We start from the raw sequence: 25,110 nt of genomic DNA on the forward strand, positions 1-25,110 counted from the left end.
TTTTTTTTTTTTTTTGCAGGGGGGAGTGGGGGTGGGATTAGGGGGGAATATAGTGTTTTCTTTACCATTAGAGCATTCCCTGCGTGCGAAGGGCTCTGTGAACAGCCGGGATGCAGGGAGATGCGGGCGGAGATGCGCGGAGCTCCCGGGCGCGGAGTTTGCGCCGTGCGGTGCGGAGCTGCCCGCGGCTTTCCCGAGCCGATGCCGCCCTCTGGCGGGGTGCGGAGCCGGTGCTGGGGAGCTCCAGGCAGCCTTATTCCTCCAGAAAAAAATAAATTAAAAAATATTAAAATAAATCCGGGCTCTCCGTGCAAATACCAAACTTTCTTCTTCAAATGCAGGGCTCACGCATGTAGACAGCAGAAGCAGAAATTATTTTTTAATTTTTTTTTCCTTCTCTTTTTTTCCCCTTTTATAGATTCATGTATGTATTTACAGATCTATTTGCACACGCCTCCCACCGCTGGGGTACACGGGTGTCATAACAACTGCTGGCACAGGCAGAAAGCTTCTGTCAGAGGCAACCAGCGCAGGCAAACAAATTGTGGGTCTGCTGTAGTGTTTAATTAGAGGTCTGGCAAAGCAAACACGCTGTCCCTTCAAAGCTAACACTCACCAGGCACTGGCTTTCCCAGGCAGCTTGCTGAAGGAGGCACCATGTGTGAGAGCTTTCCCATGGGAGTACATTGTCACTGGTTTCAGACACCAAAAAGCTCTGCAAAAGCTGCCCTGCAGATTCAAATTGCATGTCTTCTTTAGCAGTTCTTACCATCAAGAGGCTCCAAGAAGGAAGGCAATCTGGAGCTAGTCTGAGATTTTGGATACGGGTTTAAATTATTTGATCTCATCTGTACAAAACTACAAAAGTCAATGGTGTCCCTGCCCTGCCAAAGACTTTTCCTGTTGCCTTAGGCAAGGTCCACCTTACAGGACGGGACCTGGGTGCATCTCTGAGATGCTGAGAGGCCTCAGGTTCTTCCCTGGAAAAATGTAAGATTCTGCCCCTCTTCTCTGCTTGTGTTTACAGGAAAGAGTACTAGGATTCAGCTAGCATGAGAGAGGTGCTATGAAAACTACTGTGACAAAACTTTATGCATCAAAGAGTGAAGTGTCTCCAGAAGCAAACACACCGCCTACCCAAGCCCTGGCTGCGCTGTCACCCTCTCAGGAACCACAACAGGTGAGTTTGCACTAGACAGGAGGGTTCACATCTTCCTGACTCACCTGGGCAAAGACAATCCATTCCCATCATCTGAGAATCTAAGTTGAACACAAACTCCACTCCGTGATTATTTGTAAATTGGACATGCATATTCCAGGAGCCATAATGCTGGATGGTCTGAGATGTTTTCATGCTGTTGTGTTCTGTAGGCATTTCTTGGTTGGCAGCAGGCCTCATGGCTACAGCAACAAGAAAGACTGCAAACCAGCAACAAAAAGGAAGACCACACTTCCACCTCACCTGGCCCCAGGCTGCAGGGGACTAGGAAGCATGGAACACCTAGAGGATTGGATAACATTTTTTCTACTAAATTAATCTTTCCACAGAAATGGAGTGCAGGAGCTCCGGAGACTTCATCTCAAGAAAAAATTCTATTTATTTGCTATGTTATTGACAATCCCCTTGGCTCAGCAGTGCCCATCTTTCCAGCTCCCAGCACACTTGTGTGGCTGCTCCTCAGACCTTGACAAGCAGTTTGGGCATCACGAGGAAAAAGGACTGCAGAGCTGCTGGTCTTGGAAGGATGATAGCCAAAAATATGAGCATTAGTACAAAAGGTCTGGAGGATACAGTCATGGCACTAGAGGGACCTGAAAGCATTTTACACTGAGTTATTTTTCCCCAAACGTAAAGGGTAAGAAGGCACCACAAGAAGAGCTCCAGCACAAACACTCACCTGCCAGTGTTGAAAATGCTCCACAAGGGTGGAGGCTCTTCCCAAGGACTTTATTGCTTATCATAGGCAATAACAATTTATTTCAGTGTCTTCACTGTTAGGTATAACGGCCAAACAGAGGTATGAAAGACCCAAGCTGACACTCTCGTTGAAATCTATTGCTCTGCCTAATCATTGTATAACCAGTCATGGCTAAACAACAAATCACCAGTGAGGCTATAAATTGTGTATTTGCATAAATAAATAAACAGGCGGTCTTGTGCATTCAGCTTTCCCATTGCATAATGTGGTTTCTTTAAGACACTTTTGGGGGCTTCTAGATATTGCTTCTCAAGCTCCTAAATCTTTACTGACATCATGATTGTCAGTTTTCCACCAGGTTGAAAAGCACCAACATTTTGGTTTGCTGAGTCCAGAGAACATTTGGGTGCATTTGGGCTGCATCCACTTCAGAGAAAGGGATCCAAATCATAGAAAAGAGGAAAGATAGAAGAGATGTCCTGGCCATCTGTGGCCATGAAATAATCAGTTACCCTTCTTTACAAAGGTAGGGGGACTCACCAGACTCTTCTGGCTGCTGCCCAATCCCGCCTCTGAACCAAAATCTCCCCTGCAGCTTTACTGTAGTGTATAGGTTAAAAGCTCCTGCTTTTCAGTCCATTGTGGACATAATTATTGCTATTCATTCTCATTTGTAACACACTCTGGTATCTTTGGGAAACAAAATACAGCAAATATATACACAATGTGATGATTATCCACAGATTTAATATTTTCTGGAGGAACAGAAGGAGCTGCTGGCTATTAATCACATCTATACAAACCTTTACATTATGTTTGCTCCATCTCACTCTCTTTGGTATTCATTATTGCTTTCCCTTACTGCTGTTTGATCTAGTGAAGTAGACTTGGACACTTTGTGGTTCCTTTAATAGGCTCAGTGCAGCAAAATGCTTTCATCTCACACATGCTTCTGTTGATTTCAGGGAAGGAAAAGCAAAGTTAAGGGCATCTGCACTAGTGACTGCTGACTCAGTCCTTCTAATCTTGCTCCAAATCCTTGTAAGAACTCATTTACTCACATTCAATGTAGGCCTCTAACCATCTCCTCACCTTAAAAATGGCCCTTTGGCACAATTTGCATCTACAAAGAGCGAAGCACATGGCTGTTTTCCCCCTCTCCTTTCATACACTCAGGATCTGCACTTTAGGTGGAAACACAAAGCAGCAAGATAGAAAGGGAGGTTTGAGAGGTCACCATAAGAAAGCTGATAAGACAAAGGGATGGAAGAGTTGATAGATCTGAATCCTTTTTTTTAATTTTATTTTAAACCTGATCATCATGGCTCTGTTTCTGTATTTGTGTGCATACTGCACAGGTGGTTTACTTTTTCATAATGCTAACAACATGAAACATAAAATAATAAACATCCGTCTGAAAGAATGAAACTTGGCATTTAAAAGAGATGTAATTTAAGTTATTCTGATTCTGTGGACACATTATAGCTCCCAAAAAGACTCAACTTGCCTCACCAGTTTAGAAACGGGCTTTTCAGACCATCCAGTCCTCTGATCTGTGCCTGTTTGTCCAGCTGCTCCAGTGCCCAGGAGTCCTGAGAGCCAGAAGCCGCAAGACACCTGCAAAGCTTCAAATCTAATGTTAAGGTAATTGAGTGAGGGGTATCATGGTATTGCCTGGTCCATATGATCACATAATCATAGAGTGGTTTGGGCTAGAAGGGACCCTAAAGATCACCACATTCCAACCCTGCTGCCATGGGCAGGGACACCTCTCAGAAGACCAGGTTGCTCAAAACCCCATCCAGCCTGGTCTTGAACACTTCCAGGGATGGGACATCCATACTAAAGACATGATTGTATGCTGAGCTTCTGAGGTATTGAAGGAAATTCTATTCTTTTATCCATCTGAAGATCTTATCATTCAATTGATTAAACAAGGAATCTCTATTGTTAGTGCTTTTGCTGGTATCTTGAACCCCAGCTTGGCTACCGTCTCTGACTGGAACCATTCACATGAGACGTAGCCCACTGAAACAGAGCATTTGTTGTAAATGAGAAGAACAAAACAGTAGAAAGTCCATAGCAAATTTATCATTCTGAAAGAAACCAAAGCCTGTGTGATAAATCTGGCTCTTCTTTGTAAGGATGTAATCCTAAAATGAGTTGTTTGGGGGCATAGTTTCCAACCCTGGGAGCAGATTGCAATGGAAGTTACTCACATTCTTGCTATGTCAGGAGCTTGCAGGTTCAGGGTTGTATTCTCAGCTCTACCAGTGAGCATCACTTCTCCACAGCAAGGCACAGGCAATGTCACCTGGATCTGGTCCAGTGGCTCTTCTCAGATGGGTGCTTAATTTTTTCCCACTATCTCTCTCTCCTTCTAAAAGCTCATACAGCTTTCTTCTCATCAGTATTTGAAAAGGGACAGTGGGGGTTCCTTATCTCAGATGTTCTTCAGACTGCTATTCATTGGATATTCCTTGCAGACAGTCCTGTCAGGTAGACTTAAATAAGAGGCACCAAAGTGAAAGCTATTATAAGTGGAATGTTTTATTGATCACTGCATTCATTTACCACATAGACATTTGGGCTTTGGGCAAAGTCAGTCAGAGGTTTTGGTTTTTTCTATTCTACTCCCTTTTCTTGGTAATCCAAGTCATGCATGAGAAATAGGGGTTAGCAGTGTAATTTCGTGACTAATCAAGCTTGAAATTATTGGTGGTGTCCACCAATGAATTAATAGTGGACATTGATCCAAATTATGGAGTTTAAGCCTTTTTAGTTCAGCAATTCATTAGCAACAATTAGCATACAGCATGTGGGACATTAGGTGTTCTTTGCTACAGCAATCAGTTAACTTTCTGCACAGCCTGCCAAACAAGACATCTCAGGGTACAGCTCTGACAGCACAGGTGGGGACTGGTCCATGTGTGAGCAGAAACCAGAAGAGCTACGGAGGAGAAGGCATGCACAAGACCCTGACCCTGCATTAATGAGGGCATTGCTATGCAGCTGTCACTCTATTCGTTGATGAGGACTACACCTAATCCAGGTCACCCTGGGCATGGCTTTCCTTGTCCTGTTCTTCACCTTGGGCTCTCATGAGCTAGTAAAACTAGTAAAACTTCATCCTGAAGTTTACTGTGTGGGGATCAGGGCAGCTGATCCCCACAGATCCAGCTGTGCTGTGATCTTCAGCAGAGGTGTCCCCCCAGGTTCACAGGTCAGCATAGCCCAATTTTCATGCCCAGTGCCAAAGCTAAGAGGATGAGAGAATTCAGTTCAACAGCTATGAGAGCAACTGTTTGCTGAACTGTTTCAGCAGTGTTGAAGCATTTGAGATGTGAACACCATCTAATCACAGAATCACAGAATCTTCTAGGTTGGAAGGGACCTTAAAGATTATCTTGTCCAAGCGTCAACCTAACTGACAAAAATAGACACCTGCACAACAAGCAAGAAGCATCACCATCACTAAACCATACCTCCCAGCACTACATCAACCTGCCTTTTGAACACCTCCAGGGATGGTGCGAATGCTCTGTGCCATGTGCAATGTGCCAGTGCTCTTTCTAAACTCTTCCCTGGCAGGCTCCTTTTCTTTAACCCAGCTCTGTCATCTTGCTGTCCTCTTGTGTGAACAGATTTCTCTGTTGGAAATGTAGAACTGAATTTTGTTTCACAGGATACTTATTTTCACTTAACTAGTGGTTTGATTTAGCATAGCCTAGCATACTGAACTGCCCGCCCTGCAGCAGTATGCAGGTAAAAACATGAGGTATATGTTAGAAAAATACCCAATACCTGATAATGGGCTTATACCTGATAATGCCAAATAGAGCACTTCACACAAAACAAGTAAAACAAGTATTACCAAGAACTTTAAAACATGAGATTAGATTGCATAAGATAATACCATGCATGAAATACAGAAATCTGGGGGTAAAAAGTAGTTATTTGTTCCCTCCCTGGAGGAGCCACTGATTTCTCTCAGCACTGGAAGCTAAACAGGCAGAGATGACCAGGCAGCTTCCAGTACCTGCCCACAACTCTTACTCCAGATCTCTCTCCTTCCCCTTGCCTCCCTCCGCTCACTTCTCACAGCCTGCCCTGGGTTCTGCAGTGCTGCAGCAGCCAGAGCTTGGCCATGCCTGGTCCCCCTGCCCCAACCCACACATTTCCCATGGCAAGCAGGAGTCCTGCAGCTCAGGGCCAGAGCCCAGCTCCAGCCAAATCCAACTAATTGCTTCTTGTCTGCAGCGTTCCCAGTCCTGGAGCACCAGTTCACAGGACTGTACAAATATCATGGAATCAGCCTAAAATATCCCCAGACATTCTCTATCAATATTAAACACTCTGCACAGGGGTTTTCTTAGAGCACATCAAAGTGGTAAAATAAACATCCAATGCAGAAACAACATTTTTTTCTCTACAGGAATTAAATATTCAGTTAAGATAGAGTGGGTCTGAGTCAATGCTAATGGATGCTGGTCAGGCCCAAGCTTTGAGAGAATATTCTCCTTCAGGGTGCTGCAGGCCACAGTCTACATGGGACACAGGACTAAGAAATGTCACCACAGCAGCTTCTGCTGTTTCTAAAGTCAGTTGTCCAGTAGGAGTCTCAAAAACACTGGTTCCCAGAGACTGCCCAAGAGAGGAAAGATGATCCGATCTTTCAACAGATACAAGCAGTTACAAAGTTCTTGTGATGTCAGAAGTTAGAATATCTTTTGAAAGACATCATGACATTTTGTGTTTTGCTATTGTTTATCAGATTTGGTTCTGTGCAAGAGTTCACTTGAGAAGGAAGTTTGAGTATGTTAACAGTAGAATGGGGGGAGAGTGGGGAGGCAAGAAAAAGAAGTAACATCTGTTAATGTCCAAAATCTCAATTTGAATTTATAGACCAGGAGTGTTGTTAAAGATCCAGTACAACTCTGGAGCTTTGCTTTTCTGGCAGGCAGCCAGGCAAGAAGGAAGATGCTGATGCGTTTACTGAACCATTTCTGAGGCTTTCAGAGAATCACACTTTATCTCTTGAAAACCTGAAATACAACACATTGGGTAGCAAAGGGTATTGCAGCAGCAGAGACTGGCAGGCTTTTTAAAAGCTTCATTATAAAGCCTTGTTCCTTGTCCATCAGCCGAGGGGCTGCCTGCTCCTATGCCGGAGCATGTCTTTCACAGCTGAGAAGTGACCCATTGGGAAAGCAAATGCCTGGGCTTTTCCAGCCAGCCCGTCAGAGGTGGCACAGGGCCCAGATACAGCCTGCTCAGCAGCTGGGTACTGCAGGAGATGGCCCCCTAAACCCAACTCAACTCCTTTCCTTGGACATGGTTTGGAGGAAGAGCACCCAGGGCTCCCAGATAGCCAGGGCACCCCATGGGCTGCCCTGCCATTTGGGACAGTGCCCTCCTTGCTCAGAGCTTACTCACCCCTTGACAAATTGCATCCCTAAGGCAATTCAAGGAGTCTACTTGAATACTTGTCTAGTATTCAATACCAGTCTTGAATACTACAAGGAGTAGGAGTGAGGATGGTCTAATCCATCCTTGATCCAGTTTGTGAAGACACACACTACTAAAAACCATCAATCAGAAAAAGGCCCCCAAATTAGTCTTACAAAAGGCATGTGAGGAAGGGAAGGGAAGAGGAAAGGGTAGATATCCACAGGTGCTGGTAGCAGAGGAGTCACTGTGATGATGTTGCAGGTGTCTCCAGGAAGAGCAAGTGGCAGGGTGGAAAGGGGAAGCCACTGAAGTGCAGTGCTTACCCCTGGTGAAGGGCTGTAAGTTTGCTTCAAATGGTGGAGAAGCTACATAAGCTAGAATGAAACTCTGATAAATGGGAAGGAAAGGTCAGAAAAGCTCCAAGGCTGAGAAAATAATCTAAAACATTTCCATCTTGTACCTCAGAGCCCTCCCCTAGCGAGTGAAATTCTCAACCAAAATTAATTTGCCACCAAAAAAGTTGAACCTTTGCTTTTTCAGAGCATGTATTTTCTTTCCCTTTACCGCTTTTAAAAACAACTCACCTGACTCTGAAAAATAAGAGGTATCTTTTACTTCTCCAGAGATATCCAGCATTAACAGAGCTGGCACCTACTTTGTATGACTGCCCACAGGCAAGCGGGGCAATCCCAGGACGTGACTGATTACCCACCAAGATAGCAAGTCACTCAGTCCAGGCTGATGTTGGGGTCAAGTCCCAGGAGCTAGAGAGAAAGAGGCAATGGACTATGACTGTGTAATACTTATTGTCACTGTTTTGGCTTAGATATCTTCCTCGCTGCTAATTAGTGGCTAAGGTTTACCACCAATATTTTTATTCACGTTCTGGGAACAGAAGTGATTCAAGCCAGCTATGTTGGACCACAAGAATGACTTTTTTTAGCCTGTGAGATATCTGTAATCCACTATTCAAGGTCTGTTACAAGGAGTACCTACAGCCCCTGATGTTAATTCTTTAGGTTAAGCTTAGCCAGCTTATGGTTTTACCTCTGAATATCTACATATAAGCCACTGATGCTTCAGCTGCAATGGTGGCTATCCTAAAGCATGTATTGTGTTGTTTTTTGCTCTCCAGATACAGCACTAGTTGTAAACACCCTTGGGAAATGTCACGATGGTATTTAAATCTTTGTAAAGACAAGTTTTTCTAGTATGTTTATGAAGCCTGTCACATTCCTGTTCATTGCCATGTTTTTAAAGTGTCTCAGTTAAATGTCACTGAAGCGAAGAAGGTGAACATCATTGTTTCAATTAACAAGTTATGTGAAAGACCAGCAATGTGCTCTGCCACTGGTGAGATCAGCAAACTCAAAAAGCTTGTTCCACGTCTGTGGCTCTTAGTGTTCGATGAGTTTAAACAGAAACAGACGTGAAACTCCACCTCTGGCTCACTTTCCCCAGCAGCACGTCTCCTACGCCTGAGCCACTGCCCCTGGCCTGAATGCTGGAACACACGAGGAAGGGACCCAGATGGCTGAGGGACTTTTCAGATCTATGCAGACCTCACGAGGCTTGAGAAGGGGAGTTCTGTGGCAGAGTGAGGTCCAACCCATGTCGACAGCACTTCAGTGGATAATATCAGTGTAGGTGACCACATCCTCTATCCCAGCCCTATGGCCTCTGAGTAGGATCATGTCATGTCTTGGCCTCCATCATGATGGCCTGGGAGAGGAGCGTGGAACCTGGCAGGGGTGGCACAGTCAGGCTTCCATCCATTCAGCGGTCTGCGAGGAGCAGATAAGAGACAAGGAGATAAGCGACCACAGGGACATATTCAGTGTCCAGGCAGTCTGGGAGCCTGCTCTTGCTGTGGTCCCTGGGAGATAACCTGCCGTTTGTTGTGCCAGCTGTGCCTGCCCCTGCCTGGAAAGCAGCACCTGGTTTATAGTACCTGTCTTACAGTGCCAACACCACGCATTAAGTGGATTTTGCATAACGTATTTGCAAACATTGCAACCATACTTCATATGTCATTCAGCCTGTGTTTTGGTCTGGAAGGAAAGAAAGAAAACATTTATTGCAGCTCAGTATTAGCACAAGCACTGGAGATAAGTGCGGAAGGAGATCTGTATTTCTAATTGTCATAGAACATCTTGTCTCCAGACGCTTGCTCCTGAGGGTGCCATACATTTTTATATAAATCATTATGCTTGGACAGAAATTATAATTGCGCTACTGGAAATGCTGTATTTTTGTAGCAGCTGCCTTGATCCTGACTGCAGAGAAACGGGAATAAAGAAATCAAGCCTTGAAAGCTCAGGATTTGTCTTCTAAGGGCCATGCCAAAAATTTGGGGTGTTTTCTCAAATTTACTGTAACTGTTAGATTCTCTATACAACTGAGATGCAAAGCAAGTACTGCCAGTTCTTCTGACTCCACCAAACAATGTTGTGGTTATGAGACTTTGTCTCTAAAGCTTTGTATTCCAGGTTCACTGTGCTGTTTTTAAGGAAGTGAGCTTCTGCTGTCTGTAGCTGCAGAGAAGAAGCTGCAGCTATAAATCTGGTTACATGCAAAAGAAGTAGTAGAAATACTTCTTTTCTATCTGGGTTTCTCCTTTTCTCCTAAATCACAGGAGTTTTAAGCCCATTTTTGATTTGGTAGGACCTGTCTGATGGTGCTTGGACATCTGCCACCCACAATCCTGGAAACTGTGAGACTAAGACCATGCATACCCCATGATCTTTCACCTGGCTACATCTCTGGCCACAGGGCTTCACACATCAACTGACGGCTTCAGTCTTGCCTTCATGGCTAGCTGGAGAATGACTGTTTAGCCATGGAGAGGTAATTTCTTGCAGCTTACAAATTTCCAGATGGGCTGGAGTAATTGGGCAAGGAAAATGTCACATTGATGGGCTGCTGGGCTTCAAAAATGCTCCAAACAACACTTCCAGAGCATCACAAGAAAGAGGAGTAAGAGGATGCAGAGCCTCTGTGAGAAATGAAGTCTCTCTGACAGTCACCCTCCTACTCCTCCCCAGCACACAGTGGTACCAAACCCATTACTTGGAGCTGCTAAACCTCTCGAAGGAAAAGTGGATCTTGTGAGAAGAGCCTTCTTTGTAGTATTTCAGCACTTATAATCCCTCTTTATCAGATGGAGTGTGGCCAGAGATGCATGAAAATGCAAAATAATGCAGGAGAACTATGGCCTTCATCAGCCTGAAAGGCTGAAATTACCATAAAGTGTGACCTTGTGGAAGTTTGAATGGATTCCTCAGCAGTTTCAACCACATGTACATGAAAGCTGCACATATGCTTCCGTAGGAGGCACTGCAAGCATGGTGGCCTGCAGTCACAGCAATGGCCACGGGCTGCCTCCCGGTCAGGTCCCTTCCTGTGACAGTAAGTAAAAGCCTGTGCCATGAACTGCATATGCCAAATTGCACAAGAAAAAGCGCTGTCTTACGGCACTGCATCACTTAAATTACAGCTTTGCATCACCAATTTGATGATTAAATCAAATAGGCCCTGCCTATGCCTGTGCAATCTTCAGAAATAAGGAAGAGTTAAGAAAAGTAACTCAATTCTTTCTTGCTTGCCTAGTTTTATAGTGGGTGTTTCAGGCACTTTCATGGAAAGTCAGCTCATCTGCCTTGGGGATGCCAGAACAGGAAATTTCTCTCTTGGGACCTCAGCACTTCCCTTTCCAGCCTCAGCTGTGCCAAGGAAGCACTGAAGTGTGCAAAAATAAAAGTAGAAGCCCTGATCCTGTCTCTTGAGCTCATGCATCTCATCACTCTACATGCCCAAAGTGACGGTGAACCTGGAGGTGGCAGCCCTACATGCTGTGCAGGGACTCGTCTGATCCATCTCATTTCCTTTCCAGTTCTAGTTGATGCTGGAAGGGAAGGTTTTATTTTTATGAAGGATCTTTATTTTCTTTGCAAGTGTGTTTTACATTGTCTACCACTGTCACACAATTACCTGTAAATACAATTTAGACAGGATTAATTCTGCCTGTGAAATACACTCCTCTCTCTATGACCTGTACGGACAACCTAGATGTCTTCTTGTTAGCTGAAATCAGGAGAGATGAATTGCACTTAGAGTTACCCTCTCCTTACTTGGCCTGACAATAAGGGATGCTTTTGGTTATGAATGTCCTAGAAATAAATTAGTAAAGTATTTTCACATACGGGAGGCTTGACACTGTTTAGTTCACCCAGCTGCTTAAGCAGAAACCATGCAAGAAGGAGATCCAACTTCTTCTCTAGGCTTGGGGAGGAGAAGCCGAGCAGCCAGCAAGCCCTGTAGGTCAGCAGCTGGTCTGTTGGTCGGCAATGGCTCCATCACACTTTCCTGCAGCCTGTTTTGCTTGCCCTTAGCTACCAGATCATGGCTTTTTTCCTGGTTGGAGGGAAAGCCCCGTGTTAAACATGGGCTGAAGGCCTGGGATCTCCCTGCGGGGTGTCAATGGGGTACTGGCAGGGAATATAGCTGCTGTGAGGTGCTGGAGACACCAGATTGTCATCCCCATGCTGTTTGTCACTGAAGTGGTCCAGGTCTGCAGTGAGTTCATCTGCCCATCATGCAGCCAGGAGGACCAGAAACATCATGTACTGCCAGGGCCATGGATGACACCTTCCTTGCACCTGGAACTTTCTCCTCTGCTTGAGTTTCCCAGTGCAGCCTGCCCCTGTGCAGCCTATCCAGACGGCCAAAATGCCCCCTCCTGTTCCCTGTCTCTGGATGATCACTGCAACGTGTTTCCCAAATCAACAAGTCAGAGCTGCTCCACCTAAATGGCCGTTTGTTCTCGGACGATATTAACCTGTCAGCTCCACATCTGCACTGACCGCTGACTGCAGCAAGCAGGATAACCAAAGCTTTTGTATCAAGAACCATTTTCTACTTTATTGCATACCACTGAACAATATATACAAAAAAACCCAAAACAAACCACATGCATATAATTAATATGTTTTACTCCACAAGTATCTGAATTACATGGCATAATACATGAACAGATATTTTTCTTTTGTGGAAAACAAAATAAAAAGGTCTAGCATAGTCCTGATAGAAAAATATTTAATAAATGGGATTATTAGATTAGTCACCAAGGGAACTGAACATGTTCATCACACCTCAGGCAAACAAGGAGTCTGAGGAGATGGCAACCATGAAAGAGAAGAGTCGCTATTGAAATGAAAACAGGCTCAAGTCTTTCACAAAGCCTGTCACAAGGTTGACAGGCACAGAAAAAATTATAGCAAAGTGTTCTGGGAGTGGCTTACACTAATATCCATGTTCTAGCCTACAATTATACAGGAATTGTAGAACACTTTATGGTAAGATGTGACTTTATGGAAGTTTGAATGGATTCCTCAGCAGTTTCAACCACATGTGCCTGTTGATAGGCACTCCCTCATAAGATGAATGTTTTCTCAGGAAAAAAAAAATTAGAATCAGGTATTGTGTCCTTAGGAATACATTTGAAAGCCAGTCAAACTGCAGAGGAGATAAAATCCTTTTTTCACAAGTCAGTGATTCATCACTGTGTAACCTTCAACACGTGCAAACACACAAAGTCCTGCAGGTGAAAAGTTCAGGCAGATATTAAACCTCCCATACAGGAGGTTTCCACAGTTCAGAAAGCTTACTTCCACACTAAAAGAGCAAACACAATGAATTGTTTATTGCTGTAGGCCCCTTTTAATAGCTGCATGACATTCAAGATAGTAAAATTAAAACTTTCCAGAAGTCAAAATCCAAAGGGCACCAAATAAGATATATGTTTACTTAAGCAATGTGCAGTTGACCCATAGCAATAGCCTTTACGCTGAGGCATTGCATTAGGTAAGGCAAGTGGCTCCAGTGTGTGCACCCCAAATTACTAGAGGCTGGTGAAGCTGCAGGAACTGGTCTCAGGTGGCTCTGTCATGTAGACAAGAGAAAAAGTACAGAAAAGGGAAATGAGGGTATAGAAACATATGAAGTGCACAGTCAGATTGCTTGCTCATGGTGCTGACACTTTTCTGGCTTGGCTGGCACTTTCAGTCTGTGTTGGCACTCCCAGGCAGACTCTGCAAGCTCAGGAGAAGTGATAAGCTTCCTCAGAAGTGGAAGAAATCAGTCTTTGGAGGCAGTCTTGCAAAGGTGCTGTGAAACACCCCTCTCGGCCAGATGCCTCTGCTTCTAAACCCTGGTGTAGGCATCATAATGCCCTGGGCTGATGGTGCCACAGTCCCCTGTCCCTGCTGCCTCCCCTGGCACTGACTACCCAGACTGGTGGGCAGAGGGTTTCACCGTGACGGGTAGCTGATCGAGCCATGCCCATGCCTGTCCAGGCTAGAGTCAGGTGATTGGTTTTTTCTCCTGCTGTAAGCAGAAAGTAAACGTACACTCACATGTGTGGTTTTACCTCAGTCCTCTTTTCACAGGTGTAAGATGAAGACTGCACTCATAATGACGCCTGTATCTCATAACACCGCTCAGAAGAATGAAAACCACTTGTATGGTTCCTTAAGAAATACCCCAAAATATTTAGAAAATGGCACTGATTGCCCTATATGTAAAACAACTCATTCAGAAAAGAGACACCTGGCAGTGCATTTCCCTAATGACTCAGGAGCACAAGGAACCTGTGAAGCTGGCTGCTGCTGCACCCCTCATTTCCAACTCTATGGACAGATGTGCAGCTTCACAGTGTGGTCATATGGTGACAGCAAGGACTTTGCCAGCCTGACCAGGCACCTGTGCTGGCGCTACAAACACTGCACTCTACGTGCAGTGTGTGCCAAAGGCATAAGCAGAATATAAATACAGCTACCTCCTGCTGCTGTAAATTACACTTACATCTGCACTCGGCATTTTGGCTCTAGGTAAATCAGCGCCACCGAGGCAAGCAGCAAGCAGCTCCCATTTGAGAAGAGCTTTCCTGCCCTTCCTCTCCGTTTCCCTGATGCTACAAATTGAACTTTGAATGCTTTGCTCTGCCTGTGTCATATATAACCCTGCGAGGCCCTGCAGACTCGTGTTGTTTGCTGCGTACAGTTGAATGCAGCAGGGCTGCATGCCTGTTTGTTAATCAAGAAGGCATGCATAGCCAGGCACTTTATTTTGCTTTCTGGGACTGTCTTTTTGAAGTTGGCAGTGCTTACTGTTAAACAGAGCTCTGCGAAACTACACAAGGTGGTATTGATGGATATCACCACATGGTACAGTCAGGTATTTTTTTTTTCCTGGAAGCACATTGCCAGATTTACCTTGATCGAAGATTAATTTCAGGTTTGTTCTTTTTTAAATATAAAGCCATATTAAGACATTTTCTCTATGAAGCAGTCAAAAAAATTTAACATGTTACTAATTTGCATGAAGCAAAAGTAATCGACAGTATTTAAGAGCATGTTCTGATATCACCAGATAAGCAATAGCGACTATCGTAAATATTGCTGAGACCATATATTACACCAGAAGTCAATAAAAGTTTCTAGCAATTCTCATTATTTTAACTTTAACCAATTTATTCACAGTTCTTAACTACAAAATCTGCTGATTTGTTGCTTTGGCAAATTTCTAATAATTTATTATCTGAATTTGAAAAACTGTGCAAGAGAAAATTATGCACTTCTCTCTAAGTCAGTCTTAGGAACAAGTAGGATGTTATTTCCAGGCTTTGTTTTAATACCCAAAATCATTGCTTAGAAGCCTAAAACTGTTTCAGTATCTGAGATTCCCTATTTGGGTTTGCACAAAGGGAAACACACAATTAACATTATTTACTCAATACAAAAATGTGATTATTTGGGTCACACTAGAAAGAGTGCTGAATCTACAGGCTGACTTCCAGTCAAGGACTCTCAAGAAAAGAAGAAATGACGTTTTGGAAATGAGCCTTTTTGTCCGTCTCAGTTCAGCTAACTGACAGAGGTGGGGAAAGGTGTCCATGTGACTGATTTCTACCTGGTGGTACTTGGGGCTGGGTCCAATTGCAAAGTGCCTGGGGTCACCGTGCAGGGAGAGGAGGGCTGGCAGAAAGGGTTGTTAAACTCTCAAAACCCTGCAGCAAGTTTGCTTCTCAGGAGGGGCACTGAGGGTTTTTGGTATCCAGTGAAGTAGTCATTAATCTAGAAGAGAGATGAAGCTGTCTACATGGCTTCAGCTGACTATATCCCTTACACGATTTGCAGAGGAGAACACCCTTTATTTCTTTTTGGATGCTTTCTATAGGTTTCCAGTGCTGTTTTACCTGATAGACAGTGAGAGGGCATGACAAATTTCTCTGACCTACTTTTAGCAAAGGTTTTTAATGGTTTTTGTTGTTGTAACAAAGGCTGAAGTTCAATGGCTCTAACTGAATTCTTTATTCAGGCTGGAGTTTCCACCAGCCTCTTTCTTATGCTCAGATTGAGTCTTATTGTACTCCTTCGGTGTTTAGCTGCATCCACTAATGATCTCCACTGATCTCCTCACATTCCCATAATGACTGCTCTGCTTCTAAAATCTTGTTCAAACTACAGCCTGGGCTTGTGATCTATAACCAACCCTTGTTCTCAAAATGTATTATCATGTTCGCATTGTTGCTATCTCCTATTCAAGTTTTGATCTAGTCTCAAACGATACCAGCAATCCATGAGCTACATACAAACCACTTTTCTATAGAGGAATTATATAAAGGAAGGTTTTGTTAATATCACTGAAAGTGCATTGTAAAACCCAATGCATGAAAATTATCTGATAGTGGGATGATGGTGAAGGACACATGGAAAACTTGATAGCAGCAATGACACTGCATGATATAAATCTATTTCATGCGCTGTAAAGAACACAAACAAAGTTCAGTCCTTCGCATAAAGGCCTATACACTAGCTGGTGCATACATTGTGCAATACCAATACTCTCCCCTCCAAAGGTCAGAAGGCACTTGCACTCATATTGTATCTAAAGCCTGAAAAGTGAGTCTGGGAAAATCAGCAGGAGCTGCTAAACTAAGAATTGAATTAAGTCAATGTAATTTTCCCTCAGAAATACAGTAGAGTAAGTCTGGGACACAACAATGCACAGAGACTGGAAATGTACAGGTTGAATGCTGAGTCCATGCCTGCTGAGGAGCTGAGTCTGGGAGGAAAGACTCAGAAAACTCTCCTCATATCCACAGCTGCTCCTTGCCATCAACTTACAAACCTACTTTTACATGCCTTTTGGCCAAAACTCTTGGAGAAATCTCCCACTGGCAGCTATTTGGGCAGCTCCTTTCAAACACAACCCCTTGTGCTGAACTGCTTGCGTGGCCACTTTGCCTCCAGCTTGCTCCGTCTGTTGTGCAATGAAAGCACCACGTGTGCTGCCTGGCAAGGTCTTTCCCCATGAAGATGGGAGGAAGGAGCTCCACAGGTTTGAGCAGTGCCTGGAGCCCTTCTAGACCTTCCTTGCAGTCTTTCCCACCTACTGAGTTCATATTGGAGCTCATACCGAGGCTGAAAGTGTTAGTAGAACTAAGTATACAGAAGGATTTATTTAATTTAAGCTTGTTGAAATAATTTCAGGGTTTCTTCTATTTGAAAGCAAACAAAAGCATATACACGTTTTTGGAATCCTTATTACTACAGTCGGTGAATATATTTTATCTCAGAGTTATTAAAATAAACTCCCTTTATGGGCAAATGAGTCATGAAGAAAAATTAGAGAGAAAGGGAAAAAATTCATGTCTGTCTTAACACTGGTGGTTGAACTAACACACATAACTGAAGACAAAGGCTTCAGTGAGCAAAAGAGGTTAAAAATGAGTTACCAGCATAATCTTTTTAGTCACACATACTAACTTTAACTTGAATTGCTTCTATTTGTTTTGTTAGCATGAGTCATATATCTGAATCCGTGTTGCTTTCACGTCTTATCTATTTCCCCCCCATACACACACAGGGATGTAAATGTTTAAAGGCGTCAATAATATTTTGTGATAGCCTAGTACAGCCCCCAAGAGATATTTATCAAGAGGTTGTCTGGAACCTGCTGGTGCCACTGCAGTGGAACTTAACTAGCTATGAAATTATAAAGAAATCTGAAAAATGTTGCTTTCTTTCAGGAAAGAAAGCTTTTTCTCACAGAAAAAGCTGTGCACAGGAGAAGGCTGAGTCCTGGAGAAAAACGGGCTTATAGCAGCTCACCTACTTCTTCCTGAAGAAGAAGACACTGTGTATGTGTCTTTTAACACCAGGAAGCAAACTTTCCTCACTCTGCCTATGGCTGCACCGAACAACAGCTTCTTTGTGCGAGAGCTGCCTGGGCGTATCTGACTTTTCTGGTACATGAAGATATGGCCTTTATTTCACCTGCTGATTAAGCCTGCCCAATGCTCATTAGCATGAAGCTCAAACTTTCAAGATCGACTTCATATAAAAATATTTGAAAATTTTGAGACACAAAGAGGAGAGTTTGATGCTGTTAAAAGATCAATAATAATTTTAGTCAAACTACACAATCATGCAGGGAAGTTACTTTGAAAACTTTTAGTGAGGTAATTCAGTTTTCTTCCCAGAGTATCTTCTGAGGTTTTTTTTACCACAAATACCTAGGTGTTTTAATGAAATGAAATGAAATAAAGAGTTGGAAGTATTTTACAAATTGAAATTATTGATAGGGTCCTAGCACAGAAAGAAAATATTTACCTAACTCTTTGCTGGCTAAAAATACTTAAAATTATATTCCACTTTTCTGTGAAGTCAAAATATCTTTTGTTGGCCTGGGGTAGTGAGAGTTTGTCCAGTAAGCACACAGGAGGTTACTCTGATGGAGCAGAAAACTTCATTGTGTGGCAGAAGTCTCAGCTTGTATTTTGTTTTTCTGTTCCCAGGTGTCGAGGAGCACTTTGAAACTTGGATTAATGTTTTAAGTAGATTCTAGTAGATTTACCTATGGACATTAAAGTCATAGTAGCTGACCTTCTCCTTGTGGCTTTAGGAAAATTCCTTCCATGTTTTCCTCATCCCCACCAAAAGTTTCCAGGCCCCCAAACCACTTTCTGGTGGTTTGAAATACACACCTAAGTAGCAAAGTGGACTTGAAAAGCTAAGAATATCATAGAATCATAGAATCATAGAATCATAGAATAGTTTGGGTTGGAAGGGATCTTTAAAGGTCATCTAGTCCAACACCCGTGCAAAAAGCAAGGACATCTTCAACTAGATCAGGTTGCTCAGAGCTCAGTCCAACCTCACCTTCAGTGTATCCAGGGACAAGGCATTTACCACCTCTCTGGGTAACTTGTTCCAGTGTCTCACCACTCTGACACTAAAGAATTTCTTCCAAATATCTAATCTAAATCTACCCTCTTCCAGTTTAAAACCATTACCCCCTGTCTTATCACTACACTCCCTGATAAAGACTCTCTCCCCATCTTTCCTATAGGCCCCCTTCAGGTACTGAAAGGCTGCAGTAAGATCCTTCTCTTCCCCAGGCTGAACAACCCCAACCCTCTCAGCCTGTCTTCACAGGAGCAGTGCTCCAGCCCTCTGATCATCTTTGTGGCCCTCCGCTGGACCTGCTCCAATAGGTCCATGTCCTTCTGGTGCTGAGGGCTCCAGGGCTGGACACAAAACTCCAGGTGGGGTCTCACCAGAGCAGAGTAAAGGGGCAGAATCACCTCCCTCAACCTGCTAGCCTTGCTTCTTTTGATGTACCCCAGGATGCATTTGGCTTTCTGGGCTGCAAACACACATTGTCAGCTCATGTCCAGCTTTTCATTCACCAGTACCCCCAAGTCCTTCTCAGCAGGACTGCTCTCAGACACTTCATTCCCCAGCTTGTATTGATACCAAGGTTGCTCAATCCAGGGGCAGGACCCTGCAGTTGGCTTTATTGACCCTCATGAGGTTCACATGGGCCCACTTCTCAAGTCTGTCCAGGTCCCTCTGGATGACAATCCCATCCCTCAGGTGCATCAACTACACTACTCAGCTTAGTGTCATTCACAAACTTGCTGAGGGTGCACTGAATCCCACTGCCTATGCCACTGATGAACAGTACTGGGCCAATATAGACCCATGAGGGACACCACTCATCACCAGTCTCCATCTGGACATTGAGCCTTTGACCACTACCCTCTGGATTTGACCATCCAACCAATTCCTCATCCACTGAAACATACATCCTAGTCAATAAAAATGTCCATTAATACTCTACAATACCATTCTCAGCTTACCTATTTGATTCTTACCAATCTTTACCAACTTGTCACAGAATCTCCTTACAAATCCCCTACTGGGGCCATTCCAGTTGGTCTATATAACTACCTATTTGATGGACCAGAGAGAGGCAGAGAGATTGTGTGAACATCCCCTAGGATGGATCCAATGGATCTGCTTTGGGCAGGAGGCTGATAAAGTCCTTGGAAAAAAAAAATAATCAGCAACTCTGTAAACATCATTAGAACTGTAAATTAACCCATGACCCCAAATTTAGCATAAGGCAGTCTAAGATACTGTTCCAAAATAGAAAACTGTCCTTAGAAAATAGAGTACCACCTACAGCCGAGGCTTGAAGTTAATCTATACTGTGCGTGTTGTTGCCCAACAAATGGACTCCCAACAGAACTACTGAGTGTGATGTTCAGAACAGTTTGGGTTATTTTTCACAGTTTTTCATATTTCAGCTTGCGGTAAATCAGAGTACTAACCATATAATTACCAGAATTAAAATGTTTGTGGATGTAAATTTATGTGCATCAAGCTTTGCAAAAGGCTCTGATACTCTCTGGAAAGCTCATCTTTGTGCCTGCAGAGTAGAGTGCTAATCAACACAGATGATGAGTTAATGGCAGAAATTTCAGCTGGCAGTAACACTTAAGATGGCATGTTCTAGGATATTTCAGATAAGCTCTGTTGATGTCATTAAGATACAAGAATTATGTGACTTTAGAGGTGGCTAAGTGGTAGTAATTATGATCTTAATAACCACAATCTGTCTTCCAGTGATAATGCATTCTTGCCTTACAGAACTTAGTTCTCTCTATTTACTTGTCAAAAGACATCTATTAAAACAAATAAAGAACTAAAAGATTATGCTGTATACATGAATGTACAATATATAATGATTTTTATTTTGATAAAACCATTTTATTTTAATGTCAGGGATTTTCCCTATGTTTGTATTCCAATTTTTGAATATATTGGCAAAATAATGTAACACTGAAATCAGGAAGCAATGCAAAACATCCGTATCTTCCACAACGATTATGCCTGATTTTACTCATCATTTGGGGTACTGGAGTAGACGTAAAATGACATGTAACTGTGACTACTGATGACATGACCTGAGAAGTTTGACTTTCTCACATTAGTAGTTGGCAAAACTGAAAGCAAAACATTTGTAGCACAAAAAAACCCACGTAGTAATCTTTGGATATTTATCTTCATGTTCTTTGATCAAGAAATTGATACCTTTTTGTGCATTCTAGGGGCTACCAGACAATTTTTACTGTTGCTGACACAGCTGTGATCTCAATTGAATGCTTTGCTTTGGAAGGTCCACTGTATTTCTCAGCAACTTTCAGGTTTTTTTCCTGGTAAATGTGAAAGTCTATAGCAGTCCTGTGACTTTATATACTTTCACATTAATGATCATGCACATTCTGTAGGGTCAGCAAATTATTACAACTCATGCACTGAAGCAGACATAAATCAACAGGGTAAATTGCTAGGAAATGGTTTCAGCAACAGTAGCTTCCTATGCTCATGCTGCAGCGTTGCTTTACCTGCCCACAACTCTTACTCCAGATCTCTCTCCTTCCCCTTGCCTCCCTCCGCTCACTTCTCACAGCCTGCCCTGGGTTCTGCAGTGCTGCAGCAGCCAGAGCTTGGCCATGCCTGGTCCCCCTGCCCCAACCCACACATTTCCCATGGCAAGCAGGAGTCCTGCAGCTCAGGGCCAGAGCCCAGCTCCAGCCAAATCCAACTAATTGCTTCTTGTCTGCAGCGTTCCCAGTCCTGGAGCACCAGTTCACAGGACTGTACAAATATCATGGAATCAGCCTAAAATATCCCCAGACATTCTCTATCAATATTAAACACTCTGCACAGGGGTTTTCTTAGAGCACATCAAAGTGGTAAAATAAACATCCAATGCAGAAACAACATTTTTTTCTCTACAGGAATTAAATATTCAGTTAAGATAGAGTGGTTCTCTGTCAATATTAAACACGCTGCACTGGGGTTTTCTTAGAGCACATCAAAGTGATAAAATAAACATCCAATGCAGAAACATTTTTGTTTTAGGAAAATTTTTATTTTGCAGGAATTAAATATTCAGTTAAGATAGAGTGGGTCTGAGTCAATGCTAATGGATGCTGGTCAGGCCCAAGCTTTGAGAGAATATTCTCCTTCAGGGTGCTGCAGGCCACAGTCTACATGGGACACAGGACTAAGAAATGTCACCACAGCAGCTTCTGCTGTTTCTAAAGTCAGTTGTCCAGTAGGAGTCTCAAAAACACTGGTTCCCAGAGACTGCCCAAGAGAGGAAAGATGATCCGATCTTTCAACAGATACAAGCAGTTACAAAGTTCTTGTGATGTCAGAAGTTAGAATATCTTTTGAAAGACATCATGACATTTTGTGTTTTGCTATTGTTTATCAGATTTGGTTCTGTGCAAGAGTTCACTTGAGAAGGAAGTTTGAGTATGTTAACAGTAGAATGGGGGGAGAGTGGGGAGGCAAGAAAAAGAAGTAACATCTGTTAATGTCCAAAATCTCAATTTGAATTTATAGACCAGGAGTGTTGTTAAAGATCCAGTACAACTCTGGAGCTTTGCTTTTCTGGCAGGCAGCCAGGCAAGAAGGAAGATGCTGATGCGTTTACTGAACCATTTCTGAGGCTTTCAGAGAATCACACTTTATCTCTTGAAAACCTGAAATACAACACATTGGGTAGCAAAGGGTATTGCAGCAGCAGAGACTGGCAGGCTTTTTAAAAGCTTCATTATAAAGCCTCGTTCCTTGTCCATCAGCCGAGGGGCTGCCTGCTCCTATGCCGGAGCATGTCTTTCACAGCTGAGAAGTGACCCATTGGGAAAGCAAATGCCTGGGCTTTTCCAGCCAGCCCGTCAGAGGTGGCACAGGGCCCAGATACAGCCTGCTCAGCAGCTGGGTACTGCAGGAGATGGCCCCCTAAACCCAACTCAACTCCTTTCCTTGGACATGGTTTGGAGGAAGAGCACCCAGGGCTCCCAGATAGCCAGGGCACCCCATGGGCTGCCCTGCCATTTGGGACAGTGCCCTCCTTGCTCAGAGCTTACTCACCCCTTGACAAATTGCATCCCTAAGGCAATTCAAGGAGTCTACTTGAATACTTGTCTAGTATTCAATACCAGTCTTGAATACTACAAGGAGTAGGAGTGAGGATGGTCTAATCCATCCTTGATCCAGTTTGTGAAGACACACACTACTAAAAACCATCAATCAGAAAAAGGCCCCCAAATTAGTCTTACAAAAGGCATGTGAGGAAGGGAAGGGAAGAGGAAAGGGTAGATATCCACAGGTGCTGGTAGCAGAGGAGTCACTGTGATGATGTTGCAGGTGTCTCCAGGAAGAGCAAGTGGCAGGGTGGAAAGGGGAAGCCACTGAAGTGCAGTGCTTACCCCTGGTGAAGGGCTGTAAGTTTGCTTCAAATGGTGGAGAAGCTACATAAGCTAGAATGAAACTCTGATAAATGGGAAGGAAAGGTCAGAAAAGCTCCAAGGCTGAGAAAATAATCTAAAACATTTCCATCTTGTACCTCAGAGCCCTCCCCTAGCGAGTGAAATTCTCAACCAAAATTAATTTGCCACCAAAAAAGTTGAACCTTTGCTTTTTCAGAGCATGTATTTTCTTTCCCTTTACCGCTTTTAAAAACAACTCACCTGACTCTGAAAAATAAGAGGTATCTTTTACTTCTCCAGAGATATCCAGCATTAACAGAGCTGGCACCTACTTTGTATGACTGCCCACAGGCAAGCGGGGCAATCCCAGGACGTGACTGATTACCCACCAAGATAGCAAGTCACTCAGTCCAGGCTGATGTTGGGGTCAAGTCCCAGGAGCTAGAGAGAAAGAGGCAATGGACTATGACTGTGTAATACTTATTGTCACTGTTTTGGCTTAGATATCTTCCTCGCTGCTAATTAGTGGCTAAGGTTTACCACCAATATTTTTATTCACGTTCTGGGAACAGAAGTGATTCAAGCCAGCTATGTTGGACCACAAGAATGACTTTTTTTAGCCTGTGAGATATCTGTAATCCACTATTCAAGGTCTGTTACAAGGAGTACCTACAGCCCCTGATGTTAATTCTTTAGGTTAAGCTTAGCCAGCTTATGGTTTTACCTCTGAATATCTACATATAAGCCACTGATGCTTCAGCTGCAATGGTGGCTATCCTAAAGCATGTATTGTGTTGTTTTTTGCTCTCCAGATACAGCACTAGTTGTAAACACCCTTGGGAAATGTCACGATGGTATTTAAATCTTTGTAAAGACAAGTTTTTCTAGTATGTTTATGAAGCCTGTCACATTCCTGTTCATTGCCATGTTTTTAAAGTGTCTCAGTTAAATGTCACTGAAGCGAAGAAGGTGAACATCATTGTTTCAATTAACAAGTTATGTGAAAGACCAGCAATGTGCTCTGCCACTGGTGAGATCAGCAAACTCAAAAAGCTTGTTCCACGTCTGTGGCTCTTAGTGTTCGATGAGTTTAAACAGAAACAGACGTGAAACTCCACCTCTGGCTCACTTTCCCCAGCAGCACGTCTCCTACGCCTGAGCCACTGCCCCTGGCCTGAATGCTGGAACACACGAGGAAGGGACCCAGATGGCTGAGGGACTTTTCAGATCTATGCAGACCTCACGAGGCTTGAGAAGGGGAGTTCTGTGGCAGAGTGAGGTCCAACCCATGTCGACAGCACTTCAGTGGATAATATCAGTGTAGGTGACCACATCCTCTATCCCAGCCCTATGGCCTCTGAGTAGGATCATGTCATGTCTTGGCCTCCATCATGATGGCCTGGGAGAGGAGCGTGGAACCTGGCAGGGGTGGCACAGTCAGGCTTCCATCCATTCAGCGGTCTGCGAGGAGCAGATAAGAGACAAGGAGATAAGCGACCACAGGGACATATTCAGTGTCCAGGCAGTCTGGGAGCCTGCTCTTGCTGTGGTCCCTGGGAGATAACCTGCCGTTTGTTGTGCCAGCTGTGCCTGCCCCTGCCTGGAAAGCAGCACCTGGTTTATAGTACCTGTCTTACAGTGCCAACACCACGCATTAAGTGGATTTTGCATAACGTATTTGCAAACATTGCAACCATACTTCATATGTCATTCAGCCTGTGTTTTGGTCTGGAAGGAAAGAAAGAAAACATTTATTGCAGCTCAGTATTAGCACAAGCACTGGAGATAAGTGCGGAAGGAGATCTGTATTTCTAATTGTCATAGAACATCTTGTCTCCAGACGCTTGCTCCTGAGGGTGCCATACATTTTTATATAAATCATTATGCTTGGACAGAAATTATAATTGCGCTACTGGAAATGCTGTATTTTTGTAGCAGCTGCCTTGATCCTGACTGCAGAGAAACGGGAATAAAGAAATCAAGCCTTGAAAGCTCAGGATTTGTCTTCTAAGGGCCATGCCAAAAATTTGGGGTGTTTTCTCAAATTTACTGTAACTGTTAGATTCTCTATACAACTGAGATGCAAAGCAAGTACTGCCAGTTCTT

Source organism: Calidris pugnax, unplaced genomic scaffold (genome assembly GCF_001431845.1).
Source record: "Calidris pugnax isolate Ruff unplaced genomic scaffold, ASM143184v1 scaffold25, whole genome shotgun sequence".
Classification (NCBI taxonomy): Eukaryota; Metazoa; Chordata; class Aves; order Charadriiformes; family Scolopacidae; genus Calidris; species Calidris pugnax.